This window comes from Pteropus alecto, unplaced genomic scaffold (genome assembly GCF_000325575.1).
Source record: "Pteropus alecto unplaced genomic scaffold, ASM32557v1 scaffold270, whole genome shotgun sequence".
In the NCBI taxonomy this organism is placed as follows: Eukaryota; Metazoa; Chordata; class Mammalia; order Chiroptera; family Pteropodidae; genus Pteropus; species Pteropus alecto.
The window spans coordinates 7,114,841-7,139,230 of record NW_006430735.1 but is presented as its reverse complement, the minus strand read 5'-3'; the positions used below and the strand labels follow the sequence as shown (position 1 = coordinate 7,139,230).

At 38.9% G+C, this 24,390-nt stretch overlaps 1 protein-coding gene across 21 annotated transcripts in view; it reads left to right on the top strand.

Annotated features, from left to right (window-relative positions):
- The window catches only part of ZBTB20 (zinc finger and BTB domain containing 20), a 396,848-nt gene that overhangs the window by 306,485 nt on the left and 65,973 nt on the right, over positions 1–24,390 (top strand). For 4 of the 21 annotated variants that reach the window (XM_025051362.1, XM_025051360.1, XM_025051368.1 and 1 more), the window contains one exon: positions 1,607–1,709. The exons of the other annotated variants lie outside the window; for them this stretch is intronic. The gene's annotated coding sequence lies outside the window, so the exon portion shown is untranslated. The remainder of the gene's footprint in view (positions 1–1,606; positions 1,710–24,390) is intronic. 21 annotated transcript variants of the gene reach the window in all.

Below are 24,390 nucleotides of genomic sequence, written 5' to 3'. Positions count from 1 at the left end.
CTGATGTTCTCAAGACAGATATATTACAGAGAAATAAATCAGACTATGAGATTTTGCCAGTGTCTAATTCTTAGTGTGTAAATGTAGTGTTTTAAAATCAAAGCTATTTTTACAAGTATATTTTTATCAATATAATATTAAATAATCAAGAGGATGCGAGAAATCTGAGAAACTCTCATTTGGGTATTATTTTTTTATTACACTTCAACACTGTTATGGAATATTTATGTTAATAGTCTTCTTCTGATTACTCCCTCCTCCATGAGTAAACTATTTAAGATGATTCCTCCTTAATCCTATTCAACAAGTGTTTACTGATACCTACCACATGCATAGCAGTCGATGGTTCTCAAAAATCAGGAAACCTAAATGATCTTATATATCTTAAGGTAACAAAACCATACAGTTTGTTTGTTTTTTTTTTGATATAGCTATTTGAAATTGAGACCTAAAGTTGCAAGGCAACAAATTAATCAAACTATATTCGTTGAGCTCCCACTATATTTTTTCTACCATCAGTGGAATTTATAAGCAACTACAATATACATTTAAAATACAGTAAATTTTTTAAAATATGGTTAAGCAGATGGAGTGGTTTTTTACCTTTAGAGGGTTAGCAATTGGCTGATGGTGGTCTTGGAAATCTCTCTAACCGAGCAGGCAGTGTCTAAGTTATATTTTGAAGGAAGGAAAGGTGTTCTTTACTGCATGAAGGATTGTTCCACAGATTCAGGCATATGAGGGAAAGGTTCAGAAATGGACTTTTCCCACTTCAAGGGAAGACTTTTCAATGAGATGAAGCCAGAAGACAAAGGGGAAGTGCTTAGCAGATGGATATAGGTGGGCCTTAGTGGCATCATTTTCTGACAGGTCAGATGAGCAAATCTACAGAGGGCTTTCAGTGCTGGGAGTTTGGAATTCACAATTGATGTGAAGTAGGATGATAGAAATTCACTGGAGGACTGAAGAGGGAACCGTGACAGTCAAACCACTGAGAATATGTTTGGCATAAAGAGACAATTTTCAAACCTTAGGTACAGTGTGACCAGGAGATGGCCAAATAATAGTAAAAAAAAACATTTATTTGAGTTAAGATCATTCATTATAAGAAATTTTCTAGATTTGATAATTGGCTATATATAAGACACAAAATATTTTAAAATGTGAGAGTTTACCAGAAGTTTGGAGCATTGGATGGTGCCATAGGCTGTGGTTATATGGAATTTAGATAGAATAATTTCAAATAAAATAGAGAATGCTCTATATGGAATTTGAGGTGCTAGCAGAACTTCTAATCAGAGATATTCTAAAGAGGAAGTGTTAATTATGTTAACTTAATTAACCCTAACTAAGAGAGGTAGGTTATAGGAAAAGGGAGATGAGCGCGTCCCTCCCGCCACCGCCCCCCCCCACCCCAAATGCATGGATATAGAAAGAAAAACCTATGAGCCTTAAGATAGTGCCTTTTGAAGGACAGAATATGTAGGAGATAGAACAGCAATGTTGAGGGAATAATTGAAGGGATAAGGATGAGCCAAGATTTTAAACTGCAGAAGCCAAAGACAGAGAAAGGAGCCATTTTGAGAAGGCTTTTTTTTTTTTACAGAAACAATAGCAACGAGCTTGAAGAAACCTTGTAGGATCATCTCAGCCAATATCCAAATTCTGTGTACAGAGAAAAGGGGGCCAAGAAGAGGAAAGTGGTCCAAGTAAGCAGAGATGACTTGTAGAAGAACCAGTACTTGGGCATAGGGGTCTGTGATCATGGTCAAGTGTTTCTTCCATTGTGCTATGCTGCCTCAGTGAAGCACTTATCTAATCACCTCTTGCAAATGTCATGAGTTAAGCAAAGAAAGGTTGAATTTCCAGTAGCCAGGCTGACACAAACTGACTTGTGTAAATCCGTTGATGAGAGAAAAGGAGAGGGTGGTATTAAAATCTCTACCACTGAGCTGTGGCCAGGATGGTCAACAGAAAAAGGGAAACGAATAGTTCTGAATGTTTCATAGTAACTTCTTACTGCCTGCTAAATATCAGAATCACCAGTGTACGACGGCACTTTGAGAAATATGGCTACACAATTTTGCAAGGGTAGATGCATATTTGTATTTCGTTTAAATATCAACTCCTTTCAACTTGGTCCTTAATACTGAGGGAAAATGCTAGGGGTTGCATGTCACATTAAAATAATTAAATTGAACCTAGGCTTAGTTGGCTTTAAAAAAAAAAAAAAGACTGAAACTGAAGACTCCTTCACTCTAACCTAAACTGAAAGACAGGTTTGCTTTGGAACTTGACTGATTTTCCTCAGTCCAGCCATGCAAAGACTTGGCCAAAGCTATGGTCCAGAAAACATGCCGTGCCTTGCTTGCTAAATATTTTTAAATTGGCCCCTTTTCTTCAGGAAGACCTCCTAGGTTTTGCCCGAGTAAGGACCATAAGCTTGAGCCCGTGCTAACTACAACTGTTAAGGCCTTGTGAGAGATGGAGGAGATTCTGTGCAATTGTGACATGTCGAAGGGGGGCTCCCCTGCATAATGTGATCCCTGCATGTCTTTAGGAATAGAGCTTTGCTCCCATGTTAATACATTCTGGAAATTGCTCAAGAGGCAGCTTTGGCATTAGAATAGCAACTTTCAAAGCAGTGAACGTCAGCACTTCTATTTCTCCTTCTTCTTGGCGTGCACTACATGAAGCTGGAAAGACTAATTGGCTAAATGAAGGGACTCAGTGTCGCAGAGTTGAAATCCTGGCATGTAAATGGAGAGGTGGGGAGAGACTTTGCATGCATATCTATATGGCCTCCCTTTGTGAATTATCATAATAGAAATGGTTCTGCCCCTTCTCTAGTTTCCCTGCGAGATGAGTTGGGGTGTGAAGTGCATGGCACGGAAATTCACCATGCTTTGTATCTATGATTACTTGTCTCTGTGTATATCTTTTCCACTCCTAAATTGCATGCTTACCTAAGGTTGCTGAATAATACATTGTTTTAAAAGATGTGTCCCTGAATTAAAGTTATTATATGACAATTATAATATGGCTGCATCCAGCTGAATACTATAAAGAAAAAAATCAGTAAATGTCATTTTTAAAAGCAGGCAGGGAAATCTCTTATTTGTTCTACAGGTGTTAGCTTTGCCTCCTTGACCTCTGCCAAGCATTTATAAGGACTGATCAATAATGGGATCAAACAATTCGTGAGACTGGTTCCCTATGACCATAGTTAACTTGGCATGTAGGGTGTTTAAGTCATCGGATCATACAGAGGCTTTTTGTGAAAGAGTATTTCCAGAGAAGCTATGCAACTCAATTTTAACTTTATAAAAAACCAAAGTCTAGAACTCATTTGGTTCATCTGCCCTGACTGCCAGCAATACTTTACCTAAATTGTTAGACAAAAGGAGACCAAATGTGTTTCATAAAACTTATAAAAGGACATCACAGTATTCCATATGAGGATTTAACATCTCTTGAAATGTGTCTGAATTTTATAACTAAACCAAATCCCTGATCTTCTTAAGCCCCCTTTTTAAATGTTTAATCTGAATTATAGACAAAGAACATCTATTAACACATCATCTTACTGATAACCATTATCAAAATCACCTCTTAAAATATTTTGGACCAGGAAGGAGGGAAAGTTCTTTGACCTTTGCCCTGAACCCTCTCTAAGCTTTTCCCATTTCCATTAATTATGGAACTTTGAATCCCAAGGTTGATATAAAACATGGGGTGAATTTAAGTTATCCGCTTCTTTGTTAACTTTTGTCATCAGTTTATTTTTAAAGCACATTTTATGCTTAGTGAAATTTATGAGAGCTGAACCCAATATAGTGATGATCTGCAATATAAACACCTCACGGACTAATAATGATTAAACTGTTGATCACTGAGAAAATAATTTGAAGTCACTGTGCACCGCTGTATAAAATGCTGTGGTTAAAGGGTGTCCCATGGAAGCTTGATGCTGAAAGATGGTCTTGGTGACTCAACTGAAAGCTCAATGAATTTTAAACATTAGTAAAAACAAATTTGAAGTTGCCAAACTTGATTCAAAGACCATATATTACAATGTTGCCCTTTGACCCTGGAAGAAAAAGGTTTACCTGGAGAAGAACATAGGTAGGACTAGACCCTTACGGCCAATTAGTAGAAAATGCCATTTCCATGTCGCATTCTACCCAGGAGGGGCCAAAATGCAGTGAATTTCGATCCGTCAGTCATGCCACTCTAAACATGACTCACCTTAATAAGCATATATAACATATTTTGTCCGGTCGCTTATCATATCATTTCACTCATCTCATCAGTAAATGAATATAAGTGAATATGAATGACTGTGAATATGAATGAATATAAGTGCACAGGTTATCATTCTCCTCAGATGGGAAACAAGAAAGCTGAGGCTCCGTCAGGTTAAGTACCTTGCTTAGTGTTACATACCTTATCAGCGGTAGAATCAAAACCAGAACTAGGCTTTATGTCTGGAATCTGCAGTGTTGTTTTCAGGGCCAAGTGGAGCAAGTTATGTTTAGCTTTATTTTAATCCATTTCAGATTCTGGACAACATCTCACAAGATGTCTGATTGTGTCCTGTTTTTCCTGTAGATTTCTAGGAAGAGAGCCACAATTGGGGGTGGAAGGTAAATCTATTTTCTGACAATGAAATGTCTTTGCTCTTACAATCTCATCAGCTGAATTACCAGAAAATTCATATTCTATGTCAAACTCACATAAGATGAGTAATGACAGGTAGCGACAGAGTTACAAAATGTACCTTCTCGCTGTGTGTTTCTCACACATCAGACTAAAGTGACTTTTACGAAGCTCTCAGTGGTGGTTATATAAGGTCCTTTTCACTGCCAAGAGGTTTTCAGATCTTTGACATCAGAGAAGAGGCAGCAGCAAACCAAAGGGGCCTCTGCCCTTTGTCATCTTGGAACGGCTGCCAAGTGCACTCTGAATCCCATTGTGAGAAATCCCCGGGATGAGGTAGGAAAGCCACAGTTTGAGCAGAAGATGCAGTGGTCTAAGCAAAACGTAATTAGTCTTCCATTTTCTTTTTTTCTTTCTTTTTTTTTTTTTTTTCATTTTTGACCCTGCTATCATGCCTTGGGGGGAGGGGGAGGCGGAGAAAAACTGATTTAAATAGAATAAGGAGTCCTCCAAATTTCATCCACTTCCAAATTCAACAGGGCCAGAGAGGGGGCTGCAGAAGAAGCTGTGGAATAGATGCTCAGCCCATGCCTTGCAGAAGAGCAGCCTTTGGAGTCGTTCTGTGAGAGATTGCACTAGGATTGGTTAGAAACTAAGTGAGGTGTGTAGGAAGGGCAGGGAGACAGAGTCATGTGGCCCAGCTGAGGGACATTGCAGGAGGGGGGACGTTTTCCCTGAGAGGTTCCCAACCACAGAGAATGCAAAAATAAATAACCAAATAAACAAACAAACAAATAAATAACAGCTATAGTCTTAAAACAACTTTCACGTCTTACCTTTCCCTTCATCGGGAAGTTAGCATTCTGAAAGTTAAATTTTGAGTGTGTCCTGATGTATGTCTAAATCAGCAGTGCATTTTTATGGCTGGGTTATAAACCCATCATAATAGTGAGGGGTTAAAATGAAACGCCTTCAGAAGATAACCTATACCTACTGCAGGCTCGAAACTCTATTAGCCCAGCTATTAAAACCAGGAGGACAAACTGTTTCTTCCCTGGATACAAAAGCTGTTAGGCTACAGCCTGACCCAGTACAAAAGTTTTCTGAATCTCTCTCCACTTTACTAAACATCGGCTCATTGCTGCCGTCTGCAGTGAAGCTGTTTACAGCTCTGTGCTAAGTGGAAAGTTCAAATCAATTATTGTCCATTAGAGTTTAGGTATAACTGATGAAATATCCCCAGAGGAGTACTGTAAATGTATCAAGACGTCCTTCCCCATTATAGAAATGGGGACGCATGGTGAATTACTTACCTTCTCTCTTACCCTTAATGCCTCTGAAAGGCTGCTGGGCAAACAGAGCTTATCTTGTCTTGCTGGGGTTTAAAGTGAGGACTTTACCATTCAGTGAATATGAGTAGCGAGCCAACAGAAATTTTAGGTTCCAACTCCTCTTATAACCTCCCTAAAGTGCCTTGTGGGCATAAAGGTCTAAGAAACAAAAGATATAAAAGAAAAACCTAAAAAATGATTAAAACTGCCACCCAGAAGTGCCCTGCAATCAGGTTCTTTTAGAAATGTTAAGTTTCTTGTTAACAATCAAATAGAAAAAGCTTAGACTCCAAATTTTCAGCAAGTGACAATAAGATTTAATGCCAGATAATTTATGCCAGGATACTTTCTTTTATAAAACTAGGTCTCTACATCAAGCTTCAGCAGGGCCGAAAAAGAAACCCACTCACTGTTCAGGTGTGAGCAGGGTAGCATTAATTTCCTAGATTCTGTTATTCAGTTACAAAATTGAACAGTGCCTTTTGCTCTGTAAAGACTGGAACTGAGAGGAAAGAGAGAGTCTCATTTGTGATCTGCTATGACAAGAGATGGAATAGAGGTTCTTGACTTCCTTCTAAATTTGTCTTTACTTATCCTCTTTCCTTAGTTCTGCCCCATAGCAAGCTCCGCGCCCTAGAGATTCTAAGATTGAAATATAAATGGACTTATCTTTTCTTGGGAAAACCTAAGTATTATTCCTCAGAGGACTATGATTTTTCCTCAAACCAGAAAGTGACAGAGAAAGGTCAAGGAGACAATGTACTCCTGTATCATATCAACCTTGCCTTCCTCCATGTATGTGCACAGGTGGGCAAGATACCTTTTTATTTCAAGCTAGTCCTATTCAGCTCCAGTGGCTGCACTGTGGGGAGGCAGCGGGATACAATTCCAACACAATCCCACAAGCCAGTCATACTGGAGATAAGAAGCATCTTTAAAATGCAGCATTGATTTATTTGTGTTTCTCTTAACTCCAAGGATAACTCCAAGGATATTTCTTTCTGCTGACAGCTCTGTCCGTGGTGCTAAGTAGGAAATTGGCTGTATTTCTTCCCTGTGGCCCATACTGCTTACCCCCGGCTCTCCTGGGGCTTCCAGTCATCTGTCTAAAGAGATGCTAATTGCTGTGCAGTAAATCTGGTTGAGATGAACACCTAGCTTCCAGGATATTTATTGGGTCAGATTTTCTTCTAGCTCACTCAGGTAATCAGAGATTTCATGTTATTTTTTCACCTTTACCTAGTTAGGTCTAGTTAGGTTGCCTTTTTTTTTTTTTTTTTAAGTTCACGAGAAGTTCTCTTGAATCTACCTTTGATTGTTAAACCATCACTTCTTTAACAAATGATGTACAGTGAAAATTGTCATTCACTCAAAGGGAGCAATCTGGCTCCATACCCATCCAGATCTCCCTCCCCTCAAATATTCATCTAGCCCCATGTCACCAGCATCTAACAATTTATGATATTTAAAGAATTAGTTCATTTCTTTCTCCACATTTGTAGCAATGGCCATTGGCCTACCGGACTCAGCATTTATAGGATACATTTCTTTTCATTCAGATTTCATTTATTCTACTCAGTATATCAGTTGTTTTTGCAACTCAGATTGTAAAATTGTTTTCTCTCAGTATTCTAGAATTATTTTACATGCTAACTTCGAGACTAAATTTAGTGATTGAAGTCTAAATCCTTTAAAATAATAAATATTATACAAAGAGAACTGCCTTCGGATTTATCCCATGTCTTAATGACAAAATGCTAAAGAACTGTGCAGATTCATGTCTTTCCTTAGTGGAGCAGAGCATCTGTATTCTGCACCTGAAAAGCAGCCTCAATATGACAGAATTAAATATATATCCACTGTACCAAGTGTGTGGTTAGACTTATTTTCCTGCCCCATTACTATAGGTTAGAGTGTGTTTAGTCAGTCTTTTTCAAATCAGCTTCCCTCTTCCGAAGCCCATTTTGCCTGCCCTCATCTGAGAATCAGCCAGCCCACCCATAGATTGCTAATATGCTTGCTCAGATTTAAGGAGCAGCCCTGATTTTCAAGTTTCTTCTAGCCATTATTTGTGTTCCAAATTATCTTACTGCATCTGTATTAATTTTCTGTTTCCAAAAGTACTCCATGTATTTCAAGGCAGCACGGTTTCTTTTTTACATTTTCCAGGGAACTGGTGTTTTTAATGTCATGTGAGGACAACATTACACAATGGATCTTTGGCAGGGATACACAGAAATGAATACCGTGTGCGAACAAACATTAAATGGCAGTCTTAATTACAGAGTTTGACTCTGTTGTTTTTAATGCCCTTCAATTTTATAATTTGATGGAAAATGCATCAACACAGCTATTTTCTTTCTACCCTAAATGATTAAGGATTGATATACCCACAAGCCATAGTAGCTTGTTAAATCTGTCTGATCAGGTAGGTCCTACATTTCATCCACTAGAGGGCAGTAGGGATACACATCCACACCAACCAATATGTGCAACATATGGTCGATGTGGAAACATAGTAGCCATAGCTTTCATGTGTATGAAAAATTCCCATTACAGTGTTGCTTCACTTATAATTATATTGAAAGTAAACACTAATTCACAGACGGACTACGCATATTTTATTTCAACATACCCCACTAGTGTTTTGTCTATTCTAGTTTAAAATGCCCTGAGTAGTGAAACTTCCCCTACTTCCCTTGGGAAGCTGTATCAAAACCCAACTGTTTTTACTGCTTGATTTTTTTTTTTAATATACTCAAGATCTATTAGTCCTCCTTCAAGTTTACTTAGAACTATGTTGTATATTCCCTTTTCCCTTTCAGTGAGGTTAGTTCCATTCTGGAAAGCAAACGTTTATTGAGCGCCTACTACGTATAAGGCATCACTAAGTAAATGAATGGCCACAACTGACAAGGGATGCAGCACTGAGTTAGATGGATTCGTATGAGTCAGAAAGCTAAAGGAGGCGATCTCTCAGGTCTAACATCCGAAGAAAAGTGTGTTTGAGTGCTAAAGTAAGTGATATCCATGAGGGAAAATTTTTATTTGTGCTTAAGTTTCTGTATCAGAACTCAAGAGGTATTGCAAATGCATGATAATAGCAGATATCACGAAGAGAACAGTGAGGTGTACGGCTAACATGGCAGTGGGTTCATGCCAAGCAAATGACCTGGATGCTTACTAATGAAGGTTCGATCCTTCTTCCTTTTGCAGCTTGTTGTCAGCTTTGCCAAGAAACATCAGAATCTATACTGGGGCTTTTTATACACATATATGAAGGGTAGGAAATGGGTCTCCCCAGGGTAGTGGCACCTTGCTGTACATCATGTTGTATTGTCTATTTCCCATCATTGACTTTCTGGGTCCAATCTTGGTCACACTACACACACCACACAGTGGGAAAGTGCTCCAAGTTCATGTGCAATACTCTGGTTTGCATCATTAGTTTCTTGGCATATACTTTGATTATTAAGTATCCAAGGGGGAGGGTGGAAGAAATTGAAGCCAAGAAAGTTCCTTTAAGACCAGAACTCACAATTACACAGTTGTTAAAAAGTCTTTCCCCCCTTTACATTAGAGATGTAGCAAGATTTTTTGCTCTGTTGAGTATATTCATGTGGAAGGATTTCCATAAGGCTGTCCTAATCACCAGGAGCAATCTCCAGATAGACATGTATGCAAACAAGAATTGTTCAGACTCCAACAGCAAAAATTGAACACTGCAGAAATTCTAGAAATGATACTTTTTTTATTATTAACATCCTTTGAGCCTCTGTAGGCAGTAACCTATTCTCCAGAGTTTTTGAAAAGTGCTTCCCTTTGCCAATTAAAAGAGCAAGAATGTGGTTTTATAGACTGCCTTTCTTGAGGAAAATAGTAGGTAAGAGTACAGAATCCACACAATATCACTGCCCAGGTTTTCTATCACAAACAAAGCTGAGATTTGAAATTTATGTCACCTGTAGTAAAATCCACATGGGTATTTTATATGGAAGTAATTAAGTGCAAATGTGCAACAGCCATTTTTGTGTGTTTGTTTCAAAATACCAAAGGTGATTAGGCCATATTACAAACTAATTACTTACTTAATTTATTTAAGTTAAAACGAGATTTTGAGTTATACAAGGGCCAAAAACAAAAACTCATTAATCCATTCTGCACATCGCTGAAAGGACAAAACAAAGAAGTTAACACCTTTATTTGATTATGTTACAACACACCAATATTTTGAACACTGACGAGGACCCAAGTGGTCAAAACATCTGTATCTGGTATAAATGTATAGATAGATGGATGGATTGATAGATAGATAGATAGATAGATAGATAGATAGATAGATAGATAGATAGATAGAGCAAGCAAGCAAGCAAGCAAATAAACTCTTTCTTTCCCACCATTGGGTCCTTTCAGTGGCGTGCTGAAATTCAGAATGAATTACTAAACATACTAAAATGGCATGTCTTTTTTTAGATAGATAAAGCAAGCAAGCAAGCAAATAAACTCTTTCTTTCCCACCATTGGGTCCTTTCAGTGGCGTGCTGAAATTCAGAATGAATTACTAAACATACTAAAATGGCATGTCTTTTTTAGCGCATTTTCCTATGGAAAGTTTAAAAGACTCTCAAAACATATTTGAAAACAGTAAATAAATAACCTACAAAACTCAATATTTTCTTAAATTTGGAAGTAAACCACAGTCATCCCAGGGCTTGGGACTCTGTACACCAAGTCTCAAACCAGAGCATATTTTGGTATTTTGATGGTTGAGTTATAATCCCCTGAAAAGAGGGGCTGCTTGTGTGCAGTAAGGACAGCTGCCCGTGGAACGACAACGGAGCTACTAAAATAAAACCAGTGTTTACTTGTCACTGATGAACAGGAGATATGAGACTCAGTAGATCTGTTCTGTGGGCCATAAGGGGAGCTCTGTCAGCACTCTGCGAGTGTGTTTCACCCTCTGCATCTGTACTTGGCCAGATTCTAGAAGGAGAGGAAAAGGGGAACACAAAACAGTCATGGAACCGAAAACAAAAGAAAACAAAACAAAACCCTAGATGCTGGAAGCAAATCGAAGATATTAGAGAACATTTATGACCTGAGATTGTTTGTTCTAATGTTTGATCCTTCATCTCCCTCTTTTTGGTTAGTTTTTTAAGTATTGCTAAAGAATTCAAATTATATATAGTATACCCGACCCCTGATCAGGTGGTTGATAGTATTGTCACTTAATTTATAACGTTACATGTCCTTTTGTGACATGATTCTCATTAGCTGAGGCAAAATTATGGCATGTGATTGCCACTGAAATCACTGGGTGTCCTACACATGGACAAAGTCAACACTCAAATATTTTCCGAAGAGATAGTGGCTCAAGCTTTAATACTGGTGAACTTGCTTTCTACAGCTGTAGGAACTGGGGTGGTCTGCCATGGAAGCAGGCCTTTTCCAATATGAAAAATGGTGAGAAAAGTATCTGTACATTTCATACCTCAGTTGAATGTTGTGAGGATTTGACGAACTACTTGTGTAATCTTAAATTCGGGGAATTCTCTTAGGATTAATGTCTTTTTGGACGAAGGTTTTAGGAAGAACACTCTCAGTTGATTTGAGGAGTAACAAATGGTGACCTTGTTCTTATACCACAACTCGCTATAGTAACACCACTGACTCAACGTTAGCGAGACCCATGTTTTGGATTATTTTGCCCAGGGACTCAGATGCATTGGTACTAAGTCCTGTGGTCTCTCTTGGCAGCTCTCCATTGTGACCTAAATTAGAATCTTTGACTATGAAATAGAGTTTTTCTCTATACCAAACATTTATTCGTTGAACAAATATTTGTTGAGCAAGTACTAGGTGTGAAGCACTATACAGGGCCATCTTATTTTGTATGAGAACTGAATTTATGATGTTAACCTCATTAAACCCGTGTTCTAACCAAGAAAACCAGCCAGACAAGGCTCACAAAATCAGAACTTTAGATTTGAAAGGAGTCCTTCACTTTACTGGTGAGGGCACATAGGCCTAAACAGCTCAGTCATTTTGCTCAACTCCGCACTTCTAATTAGTATCAAGAACCAGAACCAGAGCTCAGAGCTGCTGGTTATCACCCTAATGTTCTGTCTATTATATGCCCCTCCTCCCCTGAGTCAAAGAGCATGAACTAAGCAGAGGTCAACCCCAGCAGCCTAGCATTATCAGGACTAAAAGACTGGCCGAGCCGACCAGTCTTCATGGGAGTTTTATCAATAGTAAGAGGCTGTGAAAATGAAGTATTATAGGCAAGATTGCTGCATAAGAGGAAAGAGGGTCCAGGCAATACATGATTTCGTGAATCTTTTAACACATATAACATCTTTGTTGAGAAGTTTTTCTCTGGATTTGGATAATGACCCCTGACATTTTCCTCATATTCTCTTTCTTCTTTGATGCTTATCAGTCTCTCTAATTCAGTTAAGCAATGACATCGTGATAGAGCCTTGCCAGGTTCAGTGTGATGCCACATCCCCAGGCCTTATTTGCAGTGAGATTGCCAAATTGGTGTTGAGAGAGAGTAAGCCTTTAGGTAGGAAGTGTCCTTAATCAATAAAATAATTTCTGCTCAGAGAATTATTCCAATCCTTTCTAAATGATTTCAAACCACGCTGATTTTTCACTGGCCAGTGGCAGTCACTCTTTGGGCAGTCCATCTCCAAGGGAATATTTGTGAAAGCAATGAGTTGCCAATCAGTCTTAACTGAAACCCATTACACCTGTGGCTAAAATCCTGGGCGGGGCGGGGCGGGGTTGGGGGGAGAAAAGGAAAGGAGCAGAAATGTAGAGAAAGAAAGGGAAGGACACCCTGGAAAAAAGATTGTAGATGACTTTACTTGTACCTGAATTTTTAACAATACATGTAAATGGCTCCTGTTCACTTGTAGACATATAAAATAATTCTGAATATATAAAAAATAGCTGGCCCCATTTTACAAGGACAGAAATTAAAATGCGACTATCTATCAACATATTCAAAGGCATGTATCATTTTGAAAAGTTTTTTATTTTTGTTAGGAGGGGCAGAGAGCTCCCAAAATACGTTATCACGGCGTTTATGTTAGCAGTCCTCTTGCATCACAAAATCTCCTGCAACTGCATTTAAACTCTTCAAAATAAGGAGGGAATCACCCAGAGTCTGGGAAAGTAAACTCTGGATTTTTCTCTAATTTCTCTTCTCACCACCCAGATATTTCTCATCTTCCATTCTGACAATCCATTCAGCCATCAGCGTTAGTAAGGCAACGAGGTCATTGGAGTCCACGATATTCCTGTACTTTGTAGGTGTTACTTTTTTTGGAATATGTGAGTTTAGATTAGGAAAACTAAGAATGAATCTTTAGATTAGTCGATAGAGAGGAAAGAATTCCACCGTAGTCTGAGTACTCTGAGTAGTAATCCATATGTATTGCCAGCCATATGCCTTTACTTTCTCATCATCTTCTTGCTTCTTTGGTTCCCTCTTAATAATGAAAGGCTGGAGACACCCTAATGTCAAGCTATAGCTGTTCACGTGGTTTCATAGCAAGGAGCTACTGTACACACAGCTTAGATGTGAGGGAAATGAAGAACAAAATTTTACGTAGCTTTAACAGGTTGCTCTGGTCATCCTAAACTGTGATTATGCCTACTACTGGGCAGAAAACAGCAGCAGTGAGGCAGCATTGCTTTGAAAGCAGATGATTCTGAGTTCTGCCACTTATCAGCCGTGTGATTTTCGTTGTTACTTTTTCTCTCTCGACTTCTCTGATCCTTACTTCTCTCATCTGTAACATGGAGATAATAACAATTGCCGCAGAGAAGGAACGGCATGACATGACTTAGGCTGTGTGACACGTGTACCTGGCTGTAGGGTCAAGAATTTGTGGCACTTCTGGCCCCAAATTCTTGTGTTTAATATCAGCACTACAGTTGGCCCTTAGTTTCTTATGAGCATGTGGTATAAGAAAAGTCCCACTAGGTCAGGCCCATGGACCCTTCAGCTCAGCATTCACCTTCCGATCACAGGACTGGGAAATTGTTATGTAAGACACAATTGTCCTGGTTGCTAATTTCAAGAATTAGAGTTATGTTCCTCCAGATCTCCTAGTTTCCCTGAATAAACCATTATAGACTTATCATCCATGAACTTAGTTAAGCCTTTGTGATACTCTTTCTGTCATCAACCTTTAATGAATTTTATAGGTTTACTGCCTACTGCATAAAGTAGTTTTTTACTTTGTCTTAAATTGTTCGTTTTAAGGACTAATAAGATGACTTCTAATTCACATATACTAGAATTCGATAAACAATTCCGTATTCACTTTACCCAGAACTTTCATTTCTTTATAAACATTTACTATATCCCTTCCTGGATTTGATCATTTTAAATGGAAATCTTTATCTTATATTATGGTTATTTTAATTGAGTCTGAGCTTTCTCCTATCTTTCTTCCTTCCTTCTTCCTTCCTTCCTTCCTTCTTTCCTTCCTTCCTTCCTCCCCCTCCCTCCTTTCTCTCTCTCTCTCTCTCTCTCTCTCTCTCTCTCTCTCTCTCTCTCTCTCTCTCTCTCTCTCTCTCTCTCTCTCTCTCTCTCTCTCTCTCTCTCTCTCTCTCTCTCTCTCTCTCTCTCTCTCTCTCTCTCTCTCTCTCTCTCTCTCTCTCTCTCTCTCTCTCTCTCTCTCTCTCTTTTTGAAGTACTTCATGTAGAAACAGTGTTCCATACGTGCTCTGCGATTATCTTTAGAGTTGTCATGATTTAACTCCTCCCTTTCTTTGTGAAAATCCTAAGAATGTTCTGGGCTCAAATCAGAATGATCTTGATGTGAACGCAACTGTATTTGAGCCAAGATTCCGCGTAGGGGCAGCGGGCAGACTGTTCAACAAACAGGTTCAAAGAGGAAAAAATATAACAGAAAATGTGATTCTGTCTGTAGCAAGGTGAGAAACTTGCCTTAAGGAAAAGGTAGAGGCTGAAATTTTTACTCATTCTGGAGATCCTTAAGAAGAGGTACAAGTTCCATTGGAACTGGAACTTGGCCTTGGAGCACTAGCGGGCCCAGAACCAAGTCTAGGCTGGGTGGCTGGCCTGTGTTGCAGTGAGAGGCAGGGGCTACCATTTTGACAATGCCAGCAGAAAAATCTGTGACTGAAGAGCCTAAAACTGCTTACCTCTCCGTTAGCATTGCTAGCACGAAGCAAGATTTGAACTTTATATGACTTATCATGAGTGGGTGGCAGCCTGCTGTGAAGGCAATCTGTGAACCCAAGGTCAACATCCCGTGAGAAACCCCTGCAGGTAGCGAGTGGTGCTGCCAGTCGGCACTGAGATGGGAGAGCTGTGTCCTCCTCAGCTTTGTCAGAGCATTTCTTGCTTTGTCTACAGTCCAGTTTCCAAGGATATTCGGCATATCGTTTGGCCTGTACTTGACACCTCGATCTTTGGGAAATAAGAATGTTTTACATTTTTTTGTACTGCTTTAGAGAATACTTTTATATGGATTATCTATCTCACTTAATCCTCAGAACTCTACAGTAACTATTCATAGTCTCATTTTATGAATGAGGACAACTGACTAAATTCAGTTACGTGTGCACGTGCAGCTAGCACATTGTAGAGCAAGGACTGGTTTCATGGTACTAAGTCTTATGTCCTTCCCATGTCACCACCACAATGATAACCTGACCTTCTCCATCCTAAAGACATGCATTCATTTTCCCCAAAATGGTCTGCATCATACTCACTTATACTGACATCGATCTGAACTGTTTCAGACAACAACAAGTTTTGGACACTATTTTCATGAGATCCTGAAAACTTGGCCTTTTAAGTACTAGAAAACCAATGACACAGAGATTTTCCTGTGTTCTCCTACATCCATGTCATGTGGAGAACGGAGGATGTCCACCGTACCCAGCACCGGCTTCGTGTCTGGACATTCAATCCAGAGAAGAGGTTGTTCGTCCCAACCTTTTCTTCCTTTCCTGAACTTCCTTTCCACACTAAAATCCCACTCCCTCTCCTTAATTTAAATGTGCATCAGTATTATTTTAATAACTCAGCAGCATCTGTACGTTACATCTTTCTGTACCCTTCCCTTCCCCCTGAGGGGCTGAATCCCTGAATGATCCCAGTAAATTCTGAAAAGCCTTAGCAGGATAGATAATGGGTAAAGATCATCTCATTTCAGCTCCCTGATCCATTACACTCCTGCCTTTCACCAGCATGTAGAGCACTGTGTTTTTTTTCCTAACAGAATAAATTAAATATGAAAGAGAAGGACTAATGTAATTCAAATAAACATGTTAATGACCCTATTTTTCCATTTGGTAACTAGACCGGATGTGGTGGAATGCCAGTTTTTTACTGAGCCTGTAATTTAAAACTTTCAACAAGGACACTTTTTTTCCCTTTTATTTCCATCTTCCACTCCCACCCCCTTTTATTCTTACAGACACTCCTTACTATCCAATTAGTTTTGGAACATGAAAACTGCCCTCATTGCTGCCTGGAGTCACAGGGAAACCTGGGGTGGTTTGTCTCCGTGGGGTGGCTTGTAAGTCTCCGGTTTTACTGGCGATTACTCCGCCAGAGCTCTGGGCTGTTCGTGGGTTTGGGGAAAGAGGTAACCAGCGCATTTCATGCACCACTTCTCTGGCCCTGAACCCCCATTTTGTGGATTTTTCATGTTTTTGTGTACGTGCTTGCTGCTCTAGGCAGTACTTTAGCATTCAGATTTGGGAATGAAAGAGTTCTTAATGTGTAAGTAGCCATCTATTCCAGCGATATTGTTTATGAGTCAAAGCTGAGAACTGTTGTCATCCCAAATGAAACCTTAACTGACTGACTCAGTGTTCCCTCAGATGACTCCCTAATTTGTTCCCTCCCCTGCCCTCCTTTAAGCGACCTGTCTCCCTCTGAACCCCAAGAGTAGTCATTTGCCCCAACACCAACCCCACCCCTCCTCCAGAAAATGGACTGCTCAAAATGAAGCCCCTCCTCTCCTCCAGACTTCAGATTTGCCACCTGTCTGCTACATTTACAGTCAGTTAGCTGTAGAGCCTGACTTTTCTCCAAACTGTGCATATTTAATCCCTTATTTCTCTTCCACCCCCAAAATGCGATTTCCCTTTGGCGTTTTACCTGCTCAAACCAGCTCTCTGTTATTACTTTTATTTTGGTCACTTTCCAGTGTTTGAAGGAAAACTTTTGATCTAAACACATTTCATTTTTTTTCCAATTTACACGGGAGGGAGGGATGGAGGGGAGAGGGGACTCTGGCCCTGTTACTTCCTGTTTGTTTTTGTTCTGGAGAATGCAGACCATCTGTGTCTTTCAGAAGCTAGTCTACAGCCGTGTGCCGATTCTGATATTTAACTTCTTAGTTTTTCCCTTGTTTCTCTCTAAATAATTTTCTATTCCTCCTTCCAAAACTCCTAAGCCCCTCATTAAATCTTTCTTCCTGAAATTTCTTATCTTAATAGTACCTCTGGATACAGTTCCGTCCCCATTAAGGCCAGGATTCAAATTAAGTAAACAATAATGGGAGAGAAAAAAGGAGAGAGGGGAGAGAGGAAGCAGTAGGCGAAAGGAAAAAAAAAAAAAAAGTAGGATTACTTTTTAAAAATGGTTTTCGCTAATTCCCAGACCCAATTCCCGGGTCCTCAGATCCACTGTCGAACTAAAGCATCACCTGTCAGATGGACCCGGCCTTTTTCTGAAGAAAAACTTGTGCATGTCGGATCTCTCCCAGAGTGGCCTGAGAGTTCTCCTCCCCTGCACCTCCCGCCAGGTTATTTTTGCAGCCACATAGACTTTGGTTAAGGTCGTACTTTATCTCCCAGAACCAGTAGAGAGCTCACTTTCCCGAGCACTGACGGATGAATGCCAACTTATAGTCAGTCACCCTATCTAAAAGTTCTATATTCTTTCTGTTTCTTTTTCGTGCAGTTTCACCAACCAGTGTCTCTAAACAACTATATCCCTTTTTGGTAAATGACCCTAACGCTGCAACTTATGAAAATTTAACTTTCTCATAATACAGTGAAATAGTCTGGTTCCCATCTTCGTGTCAGATGCCATTGCAATTTAGAACTCAATATTTCCCCCATTCACATTTAAAAAAAAAAAAATCAAAAGACTTTGATTTTTTTTTTTCTTTAATTCTTAAGGCCAGAATTAAAATGTTAGATGAATTCCAGATTTCAAACTCCCAGAATTATATTTCAGCTAGTTCGAGTCTAAAATATGCTATTGACAGTCCACTGGTGAAGTGCTGGTGGCTGTGGCCTTCTTGGAGTACGGAACACAGTGTAGGGCTGTAAGCTTTCCGGGGCTGTGGCCTTTCCTCTCCCATCCCCATTCCTTCAGCAGCTTCTGCTTGTTCCTGCTACAGGACCTTCAGCCATGACCATACCATTTAATCAGCGTTGTATGAAAATGGACTTGGTACAGTCAGCAATAGCTAGGCCAAGATCGATTGGCTATTGTTAAAAGGAAAAAAAGAGGAAAGAAAATTGCTCTTTTAATCTAGGTAAATGAAATCATGCCTGCTTGCTTTCCACCTGTAGCTAGCTAAGCATAGGCAAGAACATTCGGATTGAGGATAGTACTCCTTTGAGCTTCTTTATTCATGCTTATCCACTTGGGGTAAAAGCGCCAGGGTATCTTCAGAGCTGAGTTTTCACATTCACATGAGAAAGCGTGGACTCTTTTTCTCTTGGGGAGGCGGAGGGGGGTGGGGCGGGAAGAAAGATCTTCCCTTTTGCTCCCTCTTAGAAGATTTGAATAAAAGCAGAATACATTCAACCTTGTCTGCCTTTTTGGTTTTTTTCCTGCCATGAAATCATATCTAACTGTGACATCACAGTGTGCTGCTGTGGGCAGCCTTGTGCTGCGTGAAGGCGAGGACCTTAATTGGGTTAAGAGAACACACCAGGAGCGGATGGCCGCGGAGCACTGCTCCCCTGCTAGGCACTTCTCTGCTTTAGGCCTTGTGAACGAGGCAGGGACCGGCCTGGGGAGGGCTCCTTTTTCCACGGATTTGTGTGTTTGTAACGCTCGTGCTTTCTCTTCTTTTAGTATGTTACCAACAAATGAAATTAATTTTTAAGAAGAAAATTCTGCTTTGTTTTTCAAACTGCGAGGGCGGGGTGGGTGGGGAAGTGGGAATGTGCCGGCAGGTTTGTTCTATAGCATTGATTTGTAACCAACAAAGGAAATGTCTACTTATGAGACACAAATCAATGCAACCAGACTGCGAAAGTGCAAACAGAGATGTGAGAAAATTATTCAATCGTTAGTCTTCCACGGAATTTAAAAACATGGAGTCCTTTGATTGTTCCAATACCAAAAAAGAAAAAAGGAAGTGAATAACTAGAAGAAAGGAAGGGAGGACATGACGGCCGGTTCGAATTTCCTCAAGGTTTTTCTTACATGATTGTGGAAAGGTCAGGCAAGGTTATGAGACTCCTAAAAGATTAGCAGTGTTGTGAATGAATTTCAGAACTCCTTAACCTTGTCCTCAGATGCCCGTTGTGGAAAACTGGTACAAGACCAGTTTATGCCTGAACTTCTGCTTTAGTATGCATAACCTTGGCTGCTGTAAAATTGACAGTTTCTTGCAAACTCTCTCTATCCAAAACTAATCTATAACAGGTAGACCTAGCTCTTACATGGTTTTTTTTTTTTTTTTTATCATATAAGCACGTTACAAAAATTAACCAATAAATCAAACAGGTAAAAATATAACTCGAGGAAGCTAAAGACATTTTATTTTGGAAAATTTTACCAGTTCTGACAAGAATTGAGTCTAAAGTGTTAACAAATTTCTTGAGCACTGACTTATAAATAAATAGATAGGAATTGTCAGTAGCTTATCAGATGTGTGTATTTTAAAAGTATATTTTAAAAAAATTTTCCCTCGTGTGGGTTAAACATGGTTCTCCCTTCTCTGGCCCCACCCCCAAAATCTTAACACTATCCCTTTGCTTAGCAATCCTATTTTCTCTCAAAGGTAAATTTCAACATAATCCTTATCCTAACTATCAGAGACTGTAAATTATGCTGATTTCTCCTTTTGGGGAAAGGGAGAAAAGATAATCAGATGTTACTTTTCTGAACATTAAATTAATATAAATAGATTCACTTTTTAAAAACAAAATGTTTTTCTAATGTCCAGTAATGCCAGAGTCCTGTTGAAAATCTAGGGAAAAATTGAAAATCCAGAGAACTTTCCTAACTTGACTATATACTTTTGCTTCCCTCCCTATGATGAAGTCAGTTACCAAGACTCTCACCTTACCCTAAAAAATGGAGTATTTCTTTACTTCTCACCATTATCATGTTAGTTACATTGCCTGCAGAAATTAAGAGTGTGAAATGGAATGGATCACAGACCTACAAATAAAAATAATCAACCATAGATTTCTGAGCAACCCCTTTGAAAATAAGAACCCTTGCAATCGAGGAGCATAAATGTCTCACTCTGTGTTACACAATAATACCTCAAAGTCTGATTTCTGGCAGTTCAGACTTCTGACTTACAACCCAGAACAAAGAAGTAAATGAAGACCTTGGAACATCCAAATGAGTGTCCCAAAGTCTCTGACCAAACTCTGCTCGCAAGCAGTATTGTCTCTATAGCACTCATTTATCTGATTTTCCAATCCAAAGTAGACTAGACAATACATCTCGCATGGAAGGTTGGAAGGCGATGGCTCGCAAAAACTGGGACAGTGACACCAGTGAGCTATGCAGTGGATAGTGAGCTGTGCCTGTGGCCATTGGACTGAGTGGTGAGGGATGGGGGCCGATCCTCGAGAGAAATGAAAGTGTATTACTGAGAAATAGGAGCAATGAGTAATCATAAGGATATCCCTGTATCGTAAAAGTGTAAATGATATCAGGATACTCCATTTAAGAAAATGGATCTATGTAAAAGTTTTCTATTAAAAGAGTGTAAAATATATATTATTGCTTAAAGAGGTGTTTATGTAATTAAATATATATATATTAAACATTTCATTCCCCAGTATAGCTTTTTTGTTATTCTATTTGTAATTTGGAAAAAATTACAGATGGCTTTGTAGCGACATTAAAAAAAAAAAGAAAGAAAGAAAAAGAAATCTAGCCAAAACTACTCAAGGCAAACACCTTAGAAGGGAAGATATTTATTCTTGAATATTTTTCAAGCCCAGATCTCTGAAATAAAGACGTTGTCTATCATTGATATTAGTTATATAATATTTGTTGTCATCTGGAGTAAGGCACAGTTGCTCATATTTAGCTGGTTTACTTTGTAATGCGTCATTATAAGTGACCAAAAGCATGGTACAGGAAGTTGTTTGTGTGTTTTTTCATTGCTTATGCAACTTCCAAGCAGAAAATGTTCTTGAGACCAGATGGTAAAGAACAGTCAATTGCAAGTTCTATTCTCCAGATGTATTGATGTTTTATGTCTTCTTGAAGCCAGTTCAAATACATTTGTGAATTCAAGTCTTAACTTTTAGTAACTCTTTCACTTCTGCTAGCCCCTATTTCAATTGACAAAGAACTAGGCTAGAATATTTAATTACAGGCTTTCCGAAGCCAGCTGTACCATGGAGTGGCACTGCCATGGCCACGTAATTCAGCCAAGTGAGTGTTCATCACATGTGCTTCTGCGGATATCTGGTCGCTGTACTACAGTGATGGCTCTGAGTTTATGTTCATAGTACCAAACCTCTTTTCAACTTTATCCTTTCCAATAGTGTACTTTAAAACAATTTTTTTAAAAACAGACATTTACCCAGTGTTTCTACTTGGCATGAAGGTGTTTTGTTGTTGTTGCTATTTGTTTGTTTGTTTGTTTGTTTTTAATGTGCTCAGCAATTTGGGAATTTGCTGGAACACAGATGAGTTAAGATAAAAAGCTGTTTTTCGAAAGAATGCCTCTAGTAAATAAAAATGAAGATACTATATCTGAATGAATGTGAAAAGTTGTCCCCTTGTATATTTTTAAAGCTTCCCAAACCATCCCCAGTTCTCAGCCAAATGCAGCCTACCCAGATTGTCTTTAGGAAAGTAGCAATTCACAGAGATTTGCAGTTACCCATATATCAAACTGCACTCTCTCTTCAGTCCCTGCTCACAGCTCACCATTTTAGAATATGGTGAGATATGCCAGAGCCCTACCATCTGTTTAATGGGCTAATTATGTTTGCCACATGCCTACTTCACAGGAATACCACGAATGAGGTTGCCAAACATCATACAAATATATATGTTTGTATATATGGATACAAAAGTATACACATAAATAAAATCATATACATATATAACAGCATCCAGCATTTCAAAGCGTCATTCTATCTTTTACTATCAGAATAGATCATGGTCATCACTTAAGCCCACCCAGCTAGGCACGGTCAGAGTTTATTGTAATGTGTAATGTGCCCATCAGACTAAGGGGGTCTGGGGGTTGAAATCCAGATTCTATATACATACTTCTGTCTTTGCTTATTTTAGCTATCCCCCATATTCTCCCTATTAAAATCTTGACATTGTAGCCTCATAATTAAGATAATCAAACTTTATGATACTTTATGTTGCTATATCCAAGATTTTAAACTCCTTTTGGAAATAATGTCTTTTTTCCCTTATTTAAAAAAAAAAAAGAAAAGAAAGAAAAAGAAAAAAAGAAAAGAAAAGAAAAAAAAAAAAAAAAAAATCCAGCCATTCCTAAACATTCCCTTCCATACAAGACTACAACTTTACGGTGGCTACAACTTTTGTCTTATATACCACAGCTTCCATTTTGGGCCTGTTCTTGAAGCCGGCATGTTTATCCTTTTATGGGGTCCTTGAAACTCTTAACAGTCTTTTTCTCTGGTGTTCTCTGCGCACTTTCTAGATAAGTTTTCTCAGTGACTCCAGTTATCACAAGGGCTAATTATCGCTTGCTACCCACAAAAATTATTACTAGGTCCCAAGTTGGGTCAATCTAAGTTGCTTCTTGGAAATAGGGAGCTAAGTGGGTCTTGAAAGATAAGGGGCATTTGAAGCAGTAAAGGGAGGTAAATAAGGGCTTTCTAGTGTAAGGGAATTAAACCAGCAAAGGGACAGGACAGAGATGGAAAAGAGCGAGTCATGAGTAACTGAAGTGCCCAGTCAGAATATCACATAAGCTCCGGGTACTGGGTTTTCTGTGTGACTCCTTTGTCTATAGACATCTAGCTCAGCAAGCTCCAGGCCTTCTTGGCTTCAAGGATGCAGTGGCCTGAGAAATATCGGGAGAAATAACCACACCAGACTATAAACCCAATATATATCGTTCTCTTTGAAAATGAAAGACAATAACAACGTATTAAATTATCATCGATGTAACATTTTATTTAGTCTTCTGTAAGATACAGGAATATTTTTAAAAGCATTGTTTTCCCTGTGTTAAGATGTCTTTTACATTGCCTTAACTGAAGTAAATTATTCAAACAGAGCTGTTTTATTTTATTTGTTTGTTTTGTTTTTGTAGCTTTATGCTTATTTCACAAATAAATTGGAAGAGAAAAAATAGCCAGGATGTAAATGCAGAAATAACCCAATCAGATAAGCTTGTGTTAGCATGAGTAAGCGCCTGTGACAAGGATGAAGAAGAATATTTGTCAGTGCCAGAATGATCATGTTTTTGTCTGAGGCATGTAAGTCTGATTTGAGAAGAGACACTGATACAGAAAGAAAGGGAGAATTATTCCCCTATTGTTTTCTCATGTATATAAGGAAAAATGACTTGGCTATTTACTGTGGGATTTCTAGAACCCAGAAACCTAAAGCCCAATGCAAACCACATAAACAGATCAGGAGAAAGCAATGTGTTTTACCAAAGCGAGAGGAAGCGGGCGGCGGGGTGGGAGGGGTTTACTCTGTCATCTTTTCTTAATTTAAAATCTGCAAATGTTATAACTGGAAAGATGCTTAAAGACAATCTAGTCCAACACTCCCATTTTACGTATGAGAAAAGTGAGACTCGGGAGAAGTTTGATGACTTGCAACACCATGCAACAGTGGACAAACACGGCGGGGGACCCAGGTCTTCTGATTTACAGTCAGATGTCTTCCAGCCAGACCACTCTGTCATTTCTTTAGTCTCTCTGTAATTATTTTCGAGAATTCTATCTTTGCTTTATCCCACCAGCATTGCTATGTATATCTTAATTGTCAACGAGCTTCTCAATTAATTGCTTTGAATTAAAGTTTACTTTATAATAATAAATTGTCAGATCTTATAAATGATTCCAAAAATTAAGCTGGGTTCTCAGAAGTGTTATTAGTATTCTACAAATACAGAGAAGCTCACTAGATAAACATATGTGCCTCTTTTTCATAAGAATCCTAACATTTATAAAAACG